The sequence below is a fragment of the Alosa sapidissima genome, chromosome 9, assembly GCF_018492685.1.
Source record: "Alosa sapidissima isolate fAloSap1 chromosome 9, fAloSap1.pri, whole genome shotgun sequence".
Lineage (NCBI taxonomy): Eukaryota > Metazoa > Chordata > Actinopteri > Clupeiformes > Clupeidae > Alosa > Alosa sapidissima.
In genome coordinates this window covers 18,136,982-18,154,165 of record NC_055965.1, presented here as the reverse complement: position 1 = coordinate 18,154,165, position 17,184 = coordinate 18,136,982, and the positions used below count along the sequence as shown (strand labels likewise).

The 17,184-nt window shown below is 41.7% G+C and overlaps 1 long non-coding RNA gene across 1 annotated transcript in view; it reads right to left on the bottom strand.

Moving 5' to 3' along the window:
- The window catches only part of LOC121718694, a 28,782-nt gene extending 13,949 nt beyond the window's left edge, over window positions 1-14,833 (bottom strand). Inside the window, exon 1 of the long non-coding RNA XR_006033991.1 lies at window positions 14,752-14,833. This is a non-coding gene — a long non-coding RNA (uncharacterized LOC121718694). The remainder of the gene's footprint in view (window positions 1-14,751) is intronic.
- Window positions 14,834-17,184: the final 2,351 nt, after the last annotated feature.

Genomic DNA, 17,184 nt, shown 5'->3' with positions numbered 1-17,184 from the left:
AGTGTTTGGATCGAGCTGGCCTTGTGGTAAGAGGGCACAGCTCGTCTAGGCACGAGGTCAGTGTGGAGCAGAGCGAGTCTGTGGCCTCATTAACCTCCAGAGAGGAGAAGGTGTTGAGTGGAGGTAGACCGGAGGCAACCACAGAGGAGAAGTGCGTTGGAGACAGGTTCCGGATGTTGCGGCGGAACGTGACCATCGGCTGAGGAGTCGGAGGCTGTTCTGTCAGGCTGACGTTGAACTGGATGAAGAAGTGGTCAGAAAGATGGAGAGGCGTCACCATGAGGGTGTCTGTGCTGCAGTTCCGAGTGAAGATCAAGTCAAGCTCTTTGCCAGCTTTGTGAGTCGGTGGGCTTTGAACCAGTTTGAGGTCAAAGGAGTGGATCAGGGCCAAAAAGTCCGCTGAGCCTGGAGCATCTAAGTGGATGTTCATATCACCGAGAACAAGAAGCGGACAGTCATGCTCAGGGATGGAGGACAGCAGAGTGTCAAGTTCGTCCATAAAGTCACCTAGTTGGCCTGGAGGGCGGTAGATGACCAGCACTTAGAGTTTTGCTGGGGCGATCACTGTGATGGCATGGAATTTGAATGAGACATATTTGTTTGAAGGCAGTAGCGGGGTGAATTTCCATTTGTTGGAGATCAGCAGGCCCGTCCCGCCTCCTTGTCCAGATAGGCGAGGGGTGTGGGATAGTGTAAGGTTAGTGGAGAGTGCAGAAACTGATACTGAAACTGAAAATTATAGCTTACAGTCTCTGCTCTGTTTCTATGGAAGTTCCAAAAATCAATGTTGTTCTATTAAGTGTCGTTAAACAATTAAATAGCATTCAACAGGTTGAAGCTTAGCTTTGATACCAACGTTATCGATTAGTTTCAGTTTCTCTCGCGCAGACGCCTGCATTGAATGAACGCTCATAACACCACTTTATTTTATGGCTCCATGTTTAATGACATCGATCGCAGAAGCGTTTGTTTTCTTTTTTTGTCGGTCCGCGGTATCTTGATCTGCGCAGCAAATTATCAGACGAAGCACCGGGCCTAATTTCACTCCACGACTCTGCGGACCAGCAGTCTCCACGTTGCGGACCCACATCAAAACAAAACTATTTCCTGATTGGTTGGGAAATCGTTTTTTTTGATTGGCCGATAGGTTAGTAACTGAACAGCAGCTCTCTGACAGCAACGTTTTTAAACGTTTGTGTGACACGTTTGTAAAATATAGCCCTTAGAAATTTGTGTGCGGGCAAGTTAATAATTTCTCGGAGTGAGAAATGCCATGTGTGGCGTGTGAGCGTGTGAAGTCATTGAAATGTGTGTGTCTCACGCTCAATGCGTAAGACTTGAGAGGTCTGTTTGTTAGTGCTGCTGTGGTATGGGAAGTCACGCTCGCACAGTTTACATACCACTTTGTCCTTCTTCACTGTTTGACCTATAGTCCAAAACCCAAAGTGCTTCCATATCGAACTCCTAAAATGATTAGGGGTTATCACTTGTGGCACAGGTTTATCGCCGTTGTCCTCCATTTTATTTTCGCAAAACACCAACAGCAGCTGATTGAAACTAATAGGCTAGGCGCCGCGTAAAATTGGTGGGAATGTTATTTTTAGTTTTCGCAACGCCTACTGCACTTTCGGAATTCTTTATTTTATTTTTCTGCTTGTTTGTGAATTTTGTTACATCTGTCTTTTTATTTGTTTAATTTGTTAAAAATGAATAGTGTAGATAATTGGTTAAAATCGATTCCCCATTTTCGTTTTCAAAACTTGTGTTGGTTGGTCCAATCGATTGTGCCATAGATTTTCGAACGTAAAGTGACAGCCCTATTCACTACCCCATGGCCATCAAACAGTTGGGGCCATTAAGGCAGTATTAAGGCAATGAGGTTTGAGGCCAAACATATGGCAACAAAAGAGTGCTACTCGTGCAATAAAACATGCATTCGGGCGTATTATATTATTTCACACTCGTAGATATTAACTGCGAGTGCGCAAATTCTCTCTGCTTGCGCGCACTCAAAGGAAACTTCTCCCCGAGCAAGGAGGAATCTGACCAGCACGCCAAACTGTCACTCGAAAATCACTCAGTTCTCTCGAAGTTGATGTCTGCTGGCGCTAAGTGATTTTCTGCTTCTTAGGGGCGGTAACCAGGTTGGTCAGTCCCTCCAGGAATTTGCGATTGCAACAATTAACGCAAATTCAGCAAATCCCCGCAAATTCTGGGCGACCTCGCAATTTTGTCCACACACCACCACCTTTTCACGAATTTGACCAATCAACGTAGTTTCCCCGTGAAATTTCACCTACCATTACAGTCCCTCGCGCAGAACATTGTTCGTTCCTCTGCAGTTTTGATGACAATAAATAGAAGGCTAACGTTGGTGTTGCTAACCTACCCAAACATCCCAAGTCTCCCGGAAGTTCCGGGAGTCTCCCGCATATTGATAGCGGCTCCCTGACGCCCGCAAATTAGATAAAATCTCCCGGAATCTAGAGTGAGCGATCAAGAGCGCGCATGCGAGACCGCGTGTGCATCTGAGTGTAGCGCGCACACGAGGGGAGAGAGAGAGAGGTGGTGCGTGTGTGTCTGAGCGCATCAAAGACAGAGAGCATCCTGATTGGCCTGTTTCACTAAATCAACCAATCAGTTTTCAGTGTAGGCGGGCTTTTATGTCTTTTCTCCCGAACTTAATTAATCAGTTCAGTAGAAACAGGAGCGTCATGGTAGAGTCAGTGCCTCAAAAAAAGAAAAATGTAAGACCCATTTCAAAGAGTAGGCTAGTGACTATAGCATTGCCCACAGCGGGTTAAATGATTGCAAAAGACATGTTGAGGTGAGTTTAACAAGTGTCAATTCATGTGCATATTATTCAGGCCTATAGCCTACTAGATGGCTAGTTGCCAAGGCTACATGAAAAGACCAAACTACCAAAATCTACATATTTTATTTTCACAATTTCTATCTATAGTCCTTCCTTATTTGTTGTACTGACATTATTGTATAGGCTAAAGTTTTTTTTTTTTTGGGGGGGGGGGGGGGGGGTTGGGCTATGCAAACATTGGCAAACGTTTACATCTGGAGATGTCCTTTTAGCTCATGTCATGTTTGTAGCTTGTGGGCTTAGTTTGTGTAGTGCTACCAAAAATCATAGAAATTAATAACATTGCAAGACATTTACCTCTTCTATGATCCAAGAATGATTTCATTGAAGTTATTTTTTTAACATAAATTTTAACTAATGACAAAAAAATCCAGAATTGCATCCACATTTTGTAATGAACTAAGCAAAAAGGTTATTTGCACTCATAGCCGAACACAGTGAGATGGAAGCCTTCCAATTCACTAACGTCCTTAAAGTGGCAGGCTGTCAATTAGACTTACACACCACCTAATGACATTAAAGAGAAGTGTAGTCTAATAGTTTAAATCAATAGGAAATTTCTAGATAGTTAACTAGAGTATCAGTCCCATGGTATCTCACAAGAAACAATTATCTCACAAGAAACAATTATAATTAATAAGCGTTGATTCATATTCATAAACATTTATTTTCAGAATAAATGAACAAGCAAAGACAACCTCACACATCACTTACAATTGTGAATTCATATTTATATACACTGAAACATTCATATTCATAGTCATTCCAGTGTGAAAAGGGACATTTGAGAATGAAAAAAAAAAACATTACAGTATACATTCATTGTCATTCAAACCAGTGTGGAAAAATCCACCTTCACCTCATTGTACTGTATGTTCACTGTGTGATCTGTGTGTTCACTAATTCACGGATGGGATCAATGCAGAGACCAAATTCCTTACACAAGTATACTTGGCCTATAAACCTGATTTACATTTAAAGAGAATTGTGTTGCACTGCATTTCATGTGTTTCATAAGTGTGTTCCAGATCTTGAGTGTGCATTTATTCTACAATCTTGCTAACGTCATCACCTAAGGAGGTCTTTATCATGGCCATCTTGCGCAAATTGTCCTGAGGTATTATAGAGAAATATGTACTTATTATAAGTTAACAACCTGAACCTGGTGATGGAAACCTTCCTAGAGATACCGGTACTTCCTGGGTCTCCATCACCCGTCCCAGAACCAAAGAAGCCTGGATAACAGGTGAAACGTTTTCAATTTCAAACTCCAAAAAGTCCAATTGCCTACAACTTGGCACTTAGCTACTAACCAAAAATCAATTAAAGTTTTGCACTCAAAACCACTTGAAAACTAAGCAATAGTGCTAAAAGCAATTCAACTGATTAAGTGGATGTATAATACTTAGCATTTACCAAATTCGGGCCGCCATTCTGCAAAGTTAGAACAAACCCAACTTTGAACAGCGAGACATCATGACAACATAGGCTAGCCTAACTTACCTAGCTAACCGTTTGGCATCTTAATAACGAGAAGCCAACGTGCGGGCTAATCGCTAGATAAACATTTTCTATTAGCCTACTAACAGTCTACAGATTAAAGCACAGTAGGAATTTGATGTAATAAGCTATATTCACTGTTGAGTTGCCTGCCAGACATGGGAGCTAGCTAACGTTAGCCCAATTTTAAGTTAGCTATTTGCTAGCATTAGCTAACAAAACGTTAGCGTTAGCTAGAATGCACAAAGACTAATGCTGATTAAGTTAACTTCACAACACAAAATATTTCTCAAACATATTTTTATCCATTGCAAATGCTTGACTCAATCCAGGTTATCCTACCTGAAAAATGCCTGCTCAGCAGCAGAGTTCGAAAACGCCTTAACGTTAGTCTTTTTCTTCAGGAACTCCTTCCCGGGCTTTCTTAAAGGAGAATTCCGGTGTGAAATTGACCTTAGCTGCACTGAAAGATGTTGCCGAGTACTTAAATGTGTGCAATAGGCACCTTCGGTCACCCCCTAGTATTCCGAATTGCGCCGATTTTCGCCGAACTTGCATAAGGTTTTCAGCTAGCTGTGGGGGCATAGCGTAGCCTATGCAGCTAAATCGCTATTTTTACACCATTAAATGTTCCAAGTAACTCCACACTGCATTGGTAGACTTCTGAGGGTCCTGACATTTAAAACGAGATACTGAGAACTTTGGAAGTGCACAGGAAGTTTATTAAAAAAGACTGTTTATACAAGCAGTACCTTCAGAGAATCTCTCCGCTGGCCGCCATCTTGTAATGAAGTCGCGATCAGTCGACTGCCGAGCACAAACGAACAGGAAGGACAGGGGAACAAATTGCAAAAGTAATTACAAAATTACAAATTACTAATTACAAAAGTAAATAGGAAATATATATTTACTGTCTACATGAGCATGAGTACACTGTATTAACGAAGCTCAAAAGGTTTTACATCAGTGATGGGAATCTCGCGTAATGTTGTTGACGGAAGACGTGCTGCACACGTGAAGGAAACAGCTGATCAGTTGCTGCACACGTGAGAAGGAGTGACCGGCCGGCATGTGTGCAGGCTACAGGTATACCTGACATTACGGAGGAAGATGAGGCGAAGAGCAGGAAGGATGGTTCGTGTATGTGCAATACCAGGTTGTGGCAAGAGGATGAGGAGCTACAATCTAGAAACGTTTCACAGGCTACCTTTCCAGGAGCCCACTTTGAAACTGTGGCTTGTTGTTTTCCAACTCGATGTCGAGACACCTGTCAATATTCTAAAACAGAAGGATTACCGTGTATGTAGTCGACATTTTGATGCAGACGAGTTTGCTATCCCTACAAGAGGATCAAACCCCCCAAGACGGGTACATCTGAAGAAAAATGCCATCCCGAAAGCGATGTAATTGCTCTGGAGGTATGTATGAAATTGTTGGACTATTTGCATGTAAATCACACCGTTTTGGAATCGTGTAACGTTACATGACCAAACTTTGCTTGCTAACAAGTCACTTAGCTTTGTATTCCGGAGAGCAGTTTATGCTGACGTTACTTTTCCTAGCCCACCATCAGAAATAGAAAGAAATGTAGTTTGGGAGGGAGGAAGGGGTGGGTGTTGTTTCAGTGTGTATTTTGATAAATGGAATAGATGCATGCGTGGGGGACCGAATGCTTTCCAGGTAACCTAACCTGGCCGAACGTGACTCGGGGTCCGCCGAGGTGAGTGGGGGATGGTTGCACCCATTGCATTGGGAATGGTGTCCAGCAGTCACTAGTATCCGGAAATGTTGAATAGCGTAATAGTCATTTATATTTTGCAGATCCGATGATTTCAAATTCCTCGTATAACTCTGTGTCTTCGTATTCTGCCATCTTCTCAAGATTTGCAAACTTCCAAGTCCAGTCCACAAGTAATGTTTAAGGAATATAGCACGAGTGAGAGTGGGGTTGGTCATGGATATTCCCACGGGTGTTGTTCGGCCGTAGCCACGAGGCCGGAGGCCGAGTGGCGCAGGCAACAACAGCCGTGGGAATATCCATGACCAATCCCACGATCACGAGTGCTATATTGCTTTTATACAACAATTCTACCACAAACTAAATAATCTGAAAACACCCCATTATTGTTTAAAAATGTTAATTTCGACAACATTCTTACGCATCAAAAAATAGTTCCCTTTTCAATATACAGCGTCTTGGTGTCTAGGTAACCAACATTCCAGACCCCTCGTTATGGGTCTTTGTGGTTTACATGTCTTCTTGAAAGAAATGTTGAAATCACATTCATATCTAGGTTTGCTGCATGCATGTTACAAGGACACTGGGCCATGTCATGTACATGGTACATCGCAGAACCAGTCAACTTTATTATATAATGTTTCATTGTGAAATTGTACTACATTAAATTCGGGCATGTGTACAGTCTATGTACGTTGTACTGTCTAACTTACAAACTCATCCATGCTTGTTGGATCAACTAAGTAAGTAACGTTAGGCTAGCTGTCATAGTTGCTGTTTCTGTGACGGTGGCATTAACGTTAATGTTTTATGTTACGTTAACGTTATGGCAGTCTCATTTATATTAGGCCTACCTTAGTTCTCAGTAAGTTACAGTTTATTATATTCATATAATTTATATAAAACATTCGCTAGTAGTGCTAGGCCTAGTATGTTACTGTCACAATGTTAGGCTGAAGATGATGTGCTGCTGGTTAACGTTAACGTGGAGGTTTAGCTGCTACCAGCTAACTTATGTAACGTTAACTCCTCGTAATCATGTACGGTTTTGTGAGTTTAATAGGCTACCTTTAGCAATATTGATATAAGTTAACTTTAAGTCACATCTGACTTAGGGGTCGACCGATTATTAGGGCCGATATTTAGCATTTTTATAATAATCGGTATCGAAATGGATAAAAAATGAAACGCGCTATTTTGTCTGTAAAGCGTCTCTCACTCCCTGCATTTATATAGTATATATATATATATATAAGTATATATACTTTTTTGATCCCGTGAGGAAAATTTGGTCTCTGCATTTAACCCAATCGGTGAATTAGTGAAACACAAACAGCACACAGTGAACACACAGTGAGGTGAAGCACACACTAATCCCGGCGCAGTGAGCTGCCTGCTACAACGGCGGCGCTCGGGGAGCAGTGAGGGGTTAGGTGCCTTGCTCAAGGGCACTTCAGCCGCGGCCCACTGGCCGGGGCTCGAACCGGCAACCCTCCGGTTACAAGTCCAGAGTGCTAACCAGTGGGCCACGGCTGCCACATTTGCCACTCTGTGGTCAAGAGCATTGTCCCGCCCACTACACCGTCTGATTTGTTAGTTAGCACGAATGCAGCCAATCAGGATCGAAGACTGAACACAGACAAAGTTTAGGATTCTCACTGAGGCAGACTGGGCTTCAGCTGTAGCCTACGGAGCTATTTTTCGAAGGTAAGGAAGGTAGCCTACATTGCTGAAGTTTCAGTGAATCACAAACCACTTTGTAAGCTATTGTCTCTTTGATCCGGATCAATAAGTAAAGCACCCACTTCCTTCATTTAGCGAATTCCCGATTGATGCACGTTACTGATGCTGTTTACTAGTTAGCCCACAAACTCGGGTGCTGCGCGTCGTGAGTTCTCTGCCTCCGCCTCGTACGTTAATTGTGAATAACGGGACACCTCGGCGGACATAGTACAGACAAGTCCTAAATTATGCGATAGCGAACTTAAAAAAGTCTAATTGCTCCTTTTTGAAACGGACTGTCAGAAAAGACTACATGCATCCAGGGCCAACCGTAATTTAATCCGACCTGAACAAAATCGCGTCATGAGCTGGCTATTAGCCTTTTAGGCTCTCAAAAGTGTAGCTTATAGCCTACACATGGATACAAATTGCATGCTTAAATAGCCTAAGAACTATTTTAAAACTGTTTTGTTAAACTATTCAACCGTAACACTTGCCATCACGCATGCACCTCTTCCTCTCCCTCTCGTGCACTCACACACACGATGGCAAAGCATCCTCTTTGTGACAGGTCCCTTAACAAGCACATAGCCCATTGTGCAGGCCTACTCTATGAAAATAATTGCTATCACTCAGCTCTTGGATTAACATGATACACAGGATTTACACTTGCAAAGTGATGCAAGTTGATAGACAATTGTGTATCAAAAGAAGAAAGAAAAGTTTGCATAATTAAATGATTTTTAATTAAATTTTTGCAGCATATAGCCTTTACTATCTACCCCCCTTTTTGACAACTGACATATCGGTTTTACATATCGGTTATCGGCCTCCTGTTTTGGTAATAATTTATATCGGTATCGGCCCTGAAAAAACCATGTCGGTTGATCCCTAATCTGACTATCATTAACCGTTCGGACGAACAGCGCGAATGGCTGTTGCTGCAAGCAAACATCATCAATGAGCTCACCCAGCTGGCTAACGTTAAATATACCTTGCGAAACTGAGTTATGCTAACACCATCTTTAGCCCGGCATTTTGACAGTAAACTCAAAAAACATACAGTATATAGGTGGATGACAAATAAGCCTGAAAAAAGGAATTTAAAAAAACTTCAAATATCATCCCTAAAAAGTGTTTATATGTGTTGCTGTATCTCTAAACTTGACTAATATATTTTTTTTTTTCAAAAAAAAAAAAGTGAAATATATATTTATATGTCAATTTGTCATGTTAGTGCCTAAAATTGTCATATGGTGTGACGTGAAAATAATTTGAAATAAAATGAAAATTAGATACTTTTTTCTACTTTAATTTATGTCACTGTACATTTTAATCACATTTGCTTTGATATGCAACATTTCTTTGTGAATATTTAGAAGAAAAACCTAAAATGTAACAAGTTATTTTGTCAAGGTGGAGAATGCTCCTAAGTGTAACCAGATATTTTAGCTTAATTCTAATATTTCTTGTAAGAACTCACTCAAAATTCTTGAGGTTCTTGCAGATACCATTTCCTTTGTGTGCTATTGATGTTTTAATGATTTTTCAATTATAAAGTCTTTTTTGTGACATTATTTAATGTCACACCAAATGACATGGTGTCACGCCATATGATGAACTGCACCACTCCACCATGTGTCAGAGCAAAACAGGGTTTTTAATGACAATAAAATCATTAACAATGAATTTTGAAGTCACTGTATGAATGGTGTATGCGTGTAACAGCAAAATAGATGAAAGTTTAGTATTTATTTTTTAAACTTACATGGCATGGTAACATAAAAGAAAAAAGTATGAGAAATATGAATTGTACAGATACATTTTTTTTCCCAATTATCACAGATTTAACAAAAAACATATAATATCTGAATTTAAATAATGTTTTTACAAGAACTTTTATGTAAAAATGCAATTTGGTCATAGGGTGTGACAGAAATGTCATATAGTGTGACTTGAAAAAAGCTGTCACACCATATGATGCAGCGTCACACTATATGACATTTTGACAGTTAAGCTAATTTTCTAGACAGTTAAATACAGCTAACTATTATTTAGCATGCAACTGACCACATGGCAGCAGTGCTTTTTAAGAATTCATGAAGAATATTTGTGGAAAATAGCTACTTTTTAGGCAAAGGGAGGTAAATCACGAGGAGGAGGAATCTGTGTTTACATCCGTGACGAATGGTGCCGGGACACTGTAGTAGTATGCAAACACTGCTCACCACTGGCAGAGTTTATGATCATAAAGTGCCGTCCTTTTTACCTGCCAAGGGAAATTACTGCGATTCTGCTAGTCGCAGTATACATCCCGCCTACCAACAACAACAGCGATAAGAACGCGGCTCTCAGTGAACTGTACCAGGCTGTCAGTGAACAACAGACGGCACACCCAGACGGTTTCACCATCTTCACTGGAGATTTTAACCATGCTGATCTTAAAACTGTACTTCCAAAGCTACACCAGCATGTTGATTTTCCAACAAGGGGAGATAACATCCTGGACCTGGTCTACACTACACACAAAGGAGCATACAAAGCTACCCCCCTCCCCCACATTGGACTTTCAGACCATATAACTGTTATGCTAATGCCCGCATACAGACAAAGGGTAAAAGCAAACAAACCGGTTCGTAAGCAGGTAAAAGTGTGGCCTGAGGGAGCCTCCGATGCTCTTCAAGACTGCTTTGACACAACAGACTGGGAAATGTTTAAGCAGGCAGCCACTTACAACAACCGGACAGACATAGAGGAGTATACAGACACTGTAACCTCTTACATCACCAAGTGCATTGATGATGTGACCCACACAAAAGACATCATCACTCGGGCTAACTGGAAGCCATGGCTGACAGGGGATGTCCTCAGGCTGCTGAGGGCCAGAGACAAAGCCTACAGAGCTGGGGATGAAGCTGGCATGAGAACAGCGAGAGCCAACCTGTCCCGTGGCATCAAGGAAGCAAAAAAGGAATACACTCACAAGATAACCACCCACTTCAAAGACAGCAGGAACGCACAAAGCCTATGGCAGGGCATTCAGGCCCTCACGGACTACAAGCCCGCGCCACAGAGCTGTGAGAGCAACATCCCTCTGCTCAACAACCTGAACCGCTTCTTTGCTCGCTTTGAAGCACAAAACAGCACCTGCCCACAGAAGACCCATCCCCCTCTACATGAGCAGCCCCTGTGCCTCTCTGCCGACAGCGTGAAGAGGACACTTGCTGCTATCAACACCCGTAAGGCAACAGGTCCAGACAACATTCCAGGTCGTGCGCTGAAGGACTGCGCAGGGGAGCTTAAGGATGTCTTCACAGACATCTTTAACACTTCCCTGAAGCAAGCCATCGTCCCATCATGTTTCAAAGCTGCCACCATCATACCTGTGCCGAAGAAAACTGCTCCATCCTGCTTCAATGACTACCGCCCTGTGGCACTGACACCCATCATCATGAAGTGCTTTGAGCGGCTTGTCATGTCACATATCAAATCCATTCTCCCCCCCACCCTGGACCCCTTCCAGTTTGCATACCGAGCCAAGCGGTCTACAGAGGATGCAATCTGCTCTGCCCTCCACCCAGCCCTCACCCACCTGGAAAAAAGAGACTCATATGTGAGATTGCTGTTTATAGACTTCAGTTCTGCATTCAACACCATAATACCACAACAACTCATCAGCAAACTTGACAAACTGGGACTCAGTACCTACCTCTGCAACTGGCTACTGGACTTCCTCTGTCAGAGGCCTCAAGTAGTACGTGTTGGCAACAATACCTCAAGCAGCATCACACTGAGCACGGGGGCCCCCCAAGGCTGCGTGCTCAGTCCGCTGCTCTTCACCCTGCTGACGCATGACTGCACTGCAACCTACAGCAACAATCACATAGTGAAATTTGCTGACGACACAACTCTGGTGGGTCTCATCACCAAGGGCGACGAGACCCAATACAGGTTGGAGGTCGACCATCTGACCACGTGGTGCAGGGACAACAACCTCCTGCTGAACGTCAGCAAGACCAAAGAGATTGTTGTTGACTTCCGGAGAGGTCACACCCAACACCTGCCACTGACCATTGACGGTGCTGTGGTGGAGAGAGCGAGCAGCACCAAATTCCTGGGGGTGCACATCAGCGAAGACCTCTCCTGGACCACCAACACTGCATCACTGGCGAAGAGAGCTCAGCGCCGCCTGTACTTCCTGCGGAAACTCAGGCGAGCAAGTGCTCCACCAGCCATCATGACCACATTCTACCGAGGCACCATTGAGAGCATCCTCTCCAGCTGTATCGCTGTGTGGGGCGGAAGCTGCACTGAATACAACAGGAAAGCCCTGCAGCGCATAGTGAACACAGCTGGAAGGATTATTGGTGCTTCACTCCCCTCCCTGAGGGACATTTACACCACCCACCTCACCCGCAAGGCGACCAAAATTGTGAGTGATGCAAGTCACCCCGCTCACAATCTGTTCGATCTACTGCCCTCTGGGAAGAGGTACAGAAGCCTGCGCTCCCGCACTACCAGACTCACCAACAGCTTCATACACCAAGCTGTAAGGATGCTGAACTCTCTCCCTCCTCTCCCCCCTCCACCCTCAGCTACATAACATCCTGGACATTGGACCCACAATGGCCGCGTGCACTACTCCACTTGCACACTTGCACACTTGTACACTTTACAACTTGTTGTTGTTGTCCTGAAAACACAACACATCTGCTGCTCTTACATAACTTGCACCACTATGTCACTTTCTTTCTTACTTAGGTCAAACAGAACTACACAAGCCTTTTATTGGCCTGACTTTGCACTAGTATTTTATTGACTGTCTATGCACAATTTCAACCAAATTTTGCTGCTCTTATTTTTTTCATTATTATATGTGCCCTCTTATTTACTTACTTTTTTGTTTACTTGAATGTTATGTTTGTCTGTGGACTTAAATTGGTAAAATATGTCTTGTCTTCACCGTGGGATAGTGAGAAACGTAATTTCGATCTCTTTGTATGTCTGGAACATGTGAAGAAATTGACAATAAAGCTGACTTTGACTTTGACTTTGAAATGATGTCACACCATAAGACACTAAAATTTGGCCACGATTGATGATGTCCAATTCAAAGCTTTTTATATAAAAATCCAAAAAGCAGAACTCGCTTCTTGACCATGCCAATTACTCCTGACATTCTATTGTTACTTCCTGATTAAGCAGGGTCCTCTTCCCAATAATAATGTCCAAATGAATGCCCGGTCAAAATATACTATATAGTGTCACGCCATATGACAACCATTTTATGGACAAAACATATTTGATTATAACTTAGTTGGACAGCATGCATAAACATCAAAACTTTCTGTGGTTGTAAAAAACATCCAATTATTTTATATGCATGGTAAAACTTTAAAGTAATTATACTTTTTATGGATATACACTCTTTTTAGGAAGTTCGCACACATGGTGGACAGTCACACCATATGACATTTTTTATGTTTGGATGATTATTTTAAGTCAAAAGTGAAATAAAAATCCAATAAATTTAATATGACAGAACTTGAACCTACCAGACCTACAACATTTCCATATCAATTCTTAACAATTGCCATTTTTTATAAGTGTGTGACACATGGACAGTCTGAATTCTGCTATTTGTCATCTACCCATATATATAAATGATTATTCTAAAGTTTCACTTGTAAGTAGTCTTCAGTTTCAGTTGAAAATTGTTATCTAACACTGTTTATCTTTTTTTCTTCTATTTCTGCTAGGTGCTGCTTCACTCTGCTATTGGTGGTGGATCAGGCTCACTGCAACCGTTGGTCTAACGTTTGGATGCAGCACACGAGAATTTCTAAACGAAAAAAGTGAATAAATGTACTTGCTTTTCAAACTGATAACAAGTTGTCAATGGTTATTTATGCAAATTTGTGTAGCCTAAACCATACCTAGGCCTAGCCAAATTTATCCTGGCTGTAGATAAAGCAGGATATGAATTTCCCAAAATTACTGTATATAATATTACAGCACTGGTATTACTACTGTACTTAGTTACAGTATGATCCATAAGTACTGTGATTAAAAATACGGTAGACAATTCAATACTGTATACATTACAGCACTGGTAGTACTACTGTAGTTTGCATTTACAGTATCAGGCATAGGTACTGTGATTTCATATGCAGTAGGTGTACTGTAGAGTGAAATACAGCAACTTGCTGGTTATTTGCTGCCAGCAAGTTGATGTAAATTTTACGTTAAACTTTTTACAGTGTATATATTCACTATTTACTTTTGTAATTAGTAATTTTGTAATTACTTTTGCAATCTGTTCCCGTCCTTCCTGTTTGTTCGTGCTTGGCAGTCGACTGATCGCGACTTACAAGATGGCGGCCAGCGGAGAGATTCTCTGAAGGTACTGCTTGTATAAACAGTCTTTTTTAATAAACTTCCTGTGCACTTCCAAAGTTCTCAGTATTTCGTTTTAAATGTCAGGACCCTCAGAAGTCTACCAATGCAGTGTGGAGTTACTTGGAACATTTTTAATGGTGTACAAATAGTGATTTAGCTGCATAGGCTACGCTATGCCCCCACAGCTAGCTGAAAACCTTATGCAAGTTCGGCGAAAATCGGCGCAATTTGGAATACTAGGGGGTGACCGAAGGTACCTATTGGACACATGTAAGTACTCGGCAACATCTTTCAGTGCAGCTAAGGTCCATTTCACACCGGAATTCTCCTTTAAAGGAGGTCTGTCAATCAAATCTCAACTGCGTTAGCTGCGTTAACATTACAGACTAAGTAATAACGTATACAAAGAAGACTAATGTTGATGTTAAGCTACACTAACATATTTCTCAGAAACATACTCAGATGAAATTTTACAAGAGTCATCACAAATGCCCGAATTCAGCCAAGGGATTCTTACCTGAAGAAACCTCTGCCCAGACACCTTTGTCTTCTTCATTTCAGCAGACTTCCACAACTGAGGGCTGGTTACCGCCCCCAAGTAGAGACCCACGGGAGCAGAAATTCACTTTGCGCGAGCAGACGTCAACATCGAGAGAGCGATTTTCGAGTGACTGTTTGGAGCGCTGGTCAGATTCGTCCTCGCTCGCAGTATATTTTTCCTTGCTCAGGGAGCAGTTTCCTCTGAGTGCGCAGCGCACGCAGAGAGAATTTGCACGCTCGCAGTTAATATCTACGAGTGTGAAATAATATACGCCCGAATGCATGTTTTATCACTTGGTTTTCTGTTGCCATACAAACATGTTTTTTTTAAACGTATCAGCCATGTACATGGCGTTCCCGGTATCAAATTATGCAATGTTACCACTTCATGTCGAACTCGGTGTTGTCACAGATTCATTGGGCCAGAGCATAGTTCATTTCTTGCCACCATTGAGGTCATAGACATCCAGGGTGCCTTAGATGTCCCTCTTTTCAGTGAGGCCTATATCTTCCAGCATGGGTAAAATATAAGGGCACTGAGTACAGATCAGGGATGATGGTACACCTCTCCTGTGACTCTGGAAGTGATCCACAGTTTGGGTTGATTAAAACTGTGCTGGTGCTCAATGAAACCACACAATCACCCATAATTAAGGTGGTCAATCAAAAATGGCCTGGTTTTGAGAGGCACTTCTTTGTATACTCTGTTGTCCCCACCTCAACCTTAATAGCTACAAACATTGAGGACCTACTTGATCACCACCCTCTATATGCTGTCAAGTCGTACAGAGAGAATGACAACAGACTGTTCATTTCAATTTCGCTACAGACTTTTTTAAATTTGCCAAAATTGCCATTGCTGGTGTATTTAGTTCTATTGGTTCTATTTCTTTGTTCTGTTCAGGGTTTCAAATTGCCCGCCCTCCTCCTCCTCCTCCACACTCCTTGGTACAAATTCACAAAACAACACATCATGTACAGGTAAGTAGAGGTAAATAGTGATGCACAAGAGAAAGTCTACCATATCACTAGGATTTACCATCAGCAAATAAAACCATTGATGTTTATCTCTTTATCATCTTTCCAGACTCACAGTGCTGTGCTAATTAGGACCATTAACAGAAGACCCACAAAATTCTGCAGTTCACATATCACAGGAGACAGCCAATGAGGAAACTGTGAATTCCCTTCCACTTGTTTTTGAAGTCATTCCTGTGTTTGTAAGTCCCATTTTCACATCTTGGTTGCCGGTTATACTGTATAACAAGTTCCAAATCTACTAGCCATGTAAAACCTTTGCACATGCAACCACACTGGCTTCCAGTGGCCTAGGTTGCTCCTGGCATACAAGTCCCTACGTAACCATGCCCCACTGACCTTTCCGACCAGAAAATCCCCACCCCTGTCTGTCCATCTAACCATACACCTGCTGATTTTAAAAGTAAATTGAAAATCTTTTTTTTTTCTGGTATATGGACAGACTAACTTTAAAAAAAAGACTATTATGTGCCTTAATAAAATGTATAAATGTAATGTATTTTTTGTGAATTCTCTATTTTGAAGGATATTGGACCGATAATGTCAGCCACCTCAGATGGCAGGGCAATTCTCAACAACTTAGGCCATACTGGTCAATTGCTCTCTAAGGAGAGAAGATGAGAATTTTAGTTTACTTAATGGAGACATTTGGGGAAACGTAAGTACATTTATGTGAATGGCGTTCTTTAATACCTCATTTTCAACTTGACATTTAGTATGCAATTCATATTGTTAGTGGATAAACATTTGCTTTGCCCTTTTCAAACATGTTGCTGTTGTACATGTACTGTACCTGTACTGTAAGTGTATTTGTAAATTATATGTGAAAATGATTGTTTGGCTTCATCCCCTTCTTTTGTTTATTGTTATTTAACAGAACCTCAACCAACACAAAAATTGCCCTTGCTAATTCGTTGATCCAGACATTCCCATGTCTAAGGGATTCCTCTGACACTGGCAGGGTGTTGAAAACACCCTCGAAAAATTGCCCCTCCATTTCCAATTAACTACTACAGTAGACTATTCATCAAACGTCTATAAACAAAAGAAGCAAACAACAAGTAGATCTATGTTAATAATTATAGGCGATCCTAATTCAAATGATATGGTAGCCTATAGGCAAACAATTTGTTGTGATTTGCGAGCAAATACATTTATTAAATAGTAATAGTATATCAATGGAATAAAGTTTGTTAAAAATTCACATGGAGGTCTGATTTGAATGACAGCTACAGTAGCTGAACCAATAAGACAACATTAGAATGAACTAGCCTGTCTGGAACTAGGCTAGGTGCAGAGAATAAATCCCCATGGTAACTTGTGTGCCATCTCTTTTGTGAATTCACAACATTTTTGGGAAAGTTAGTAGCCT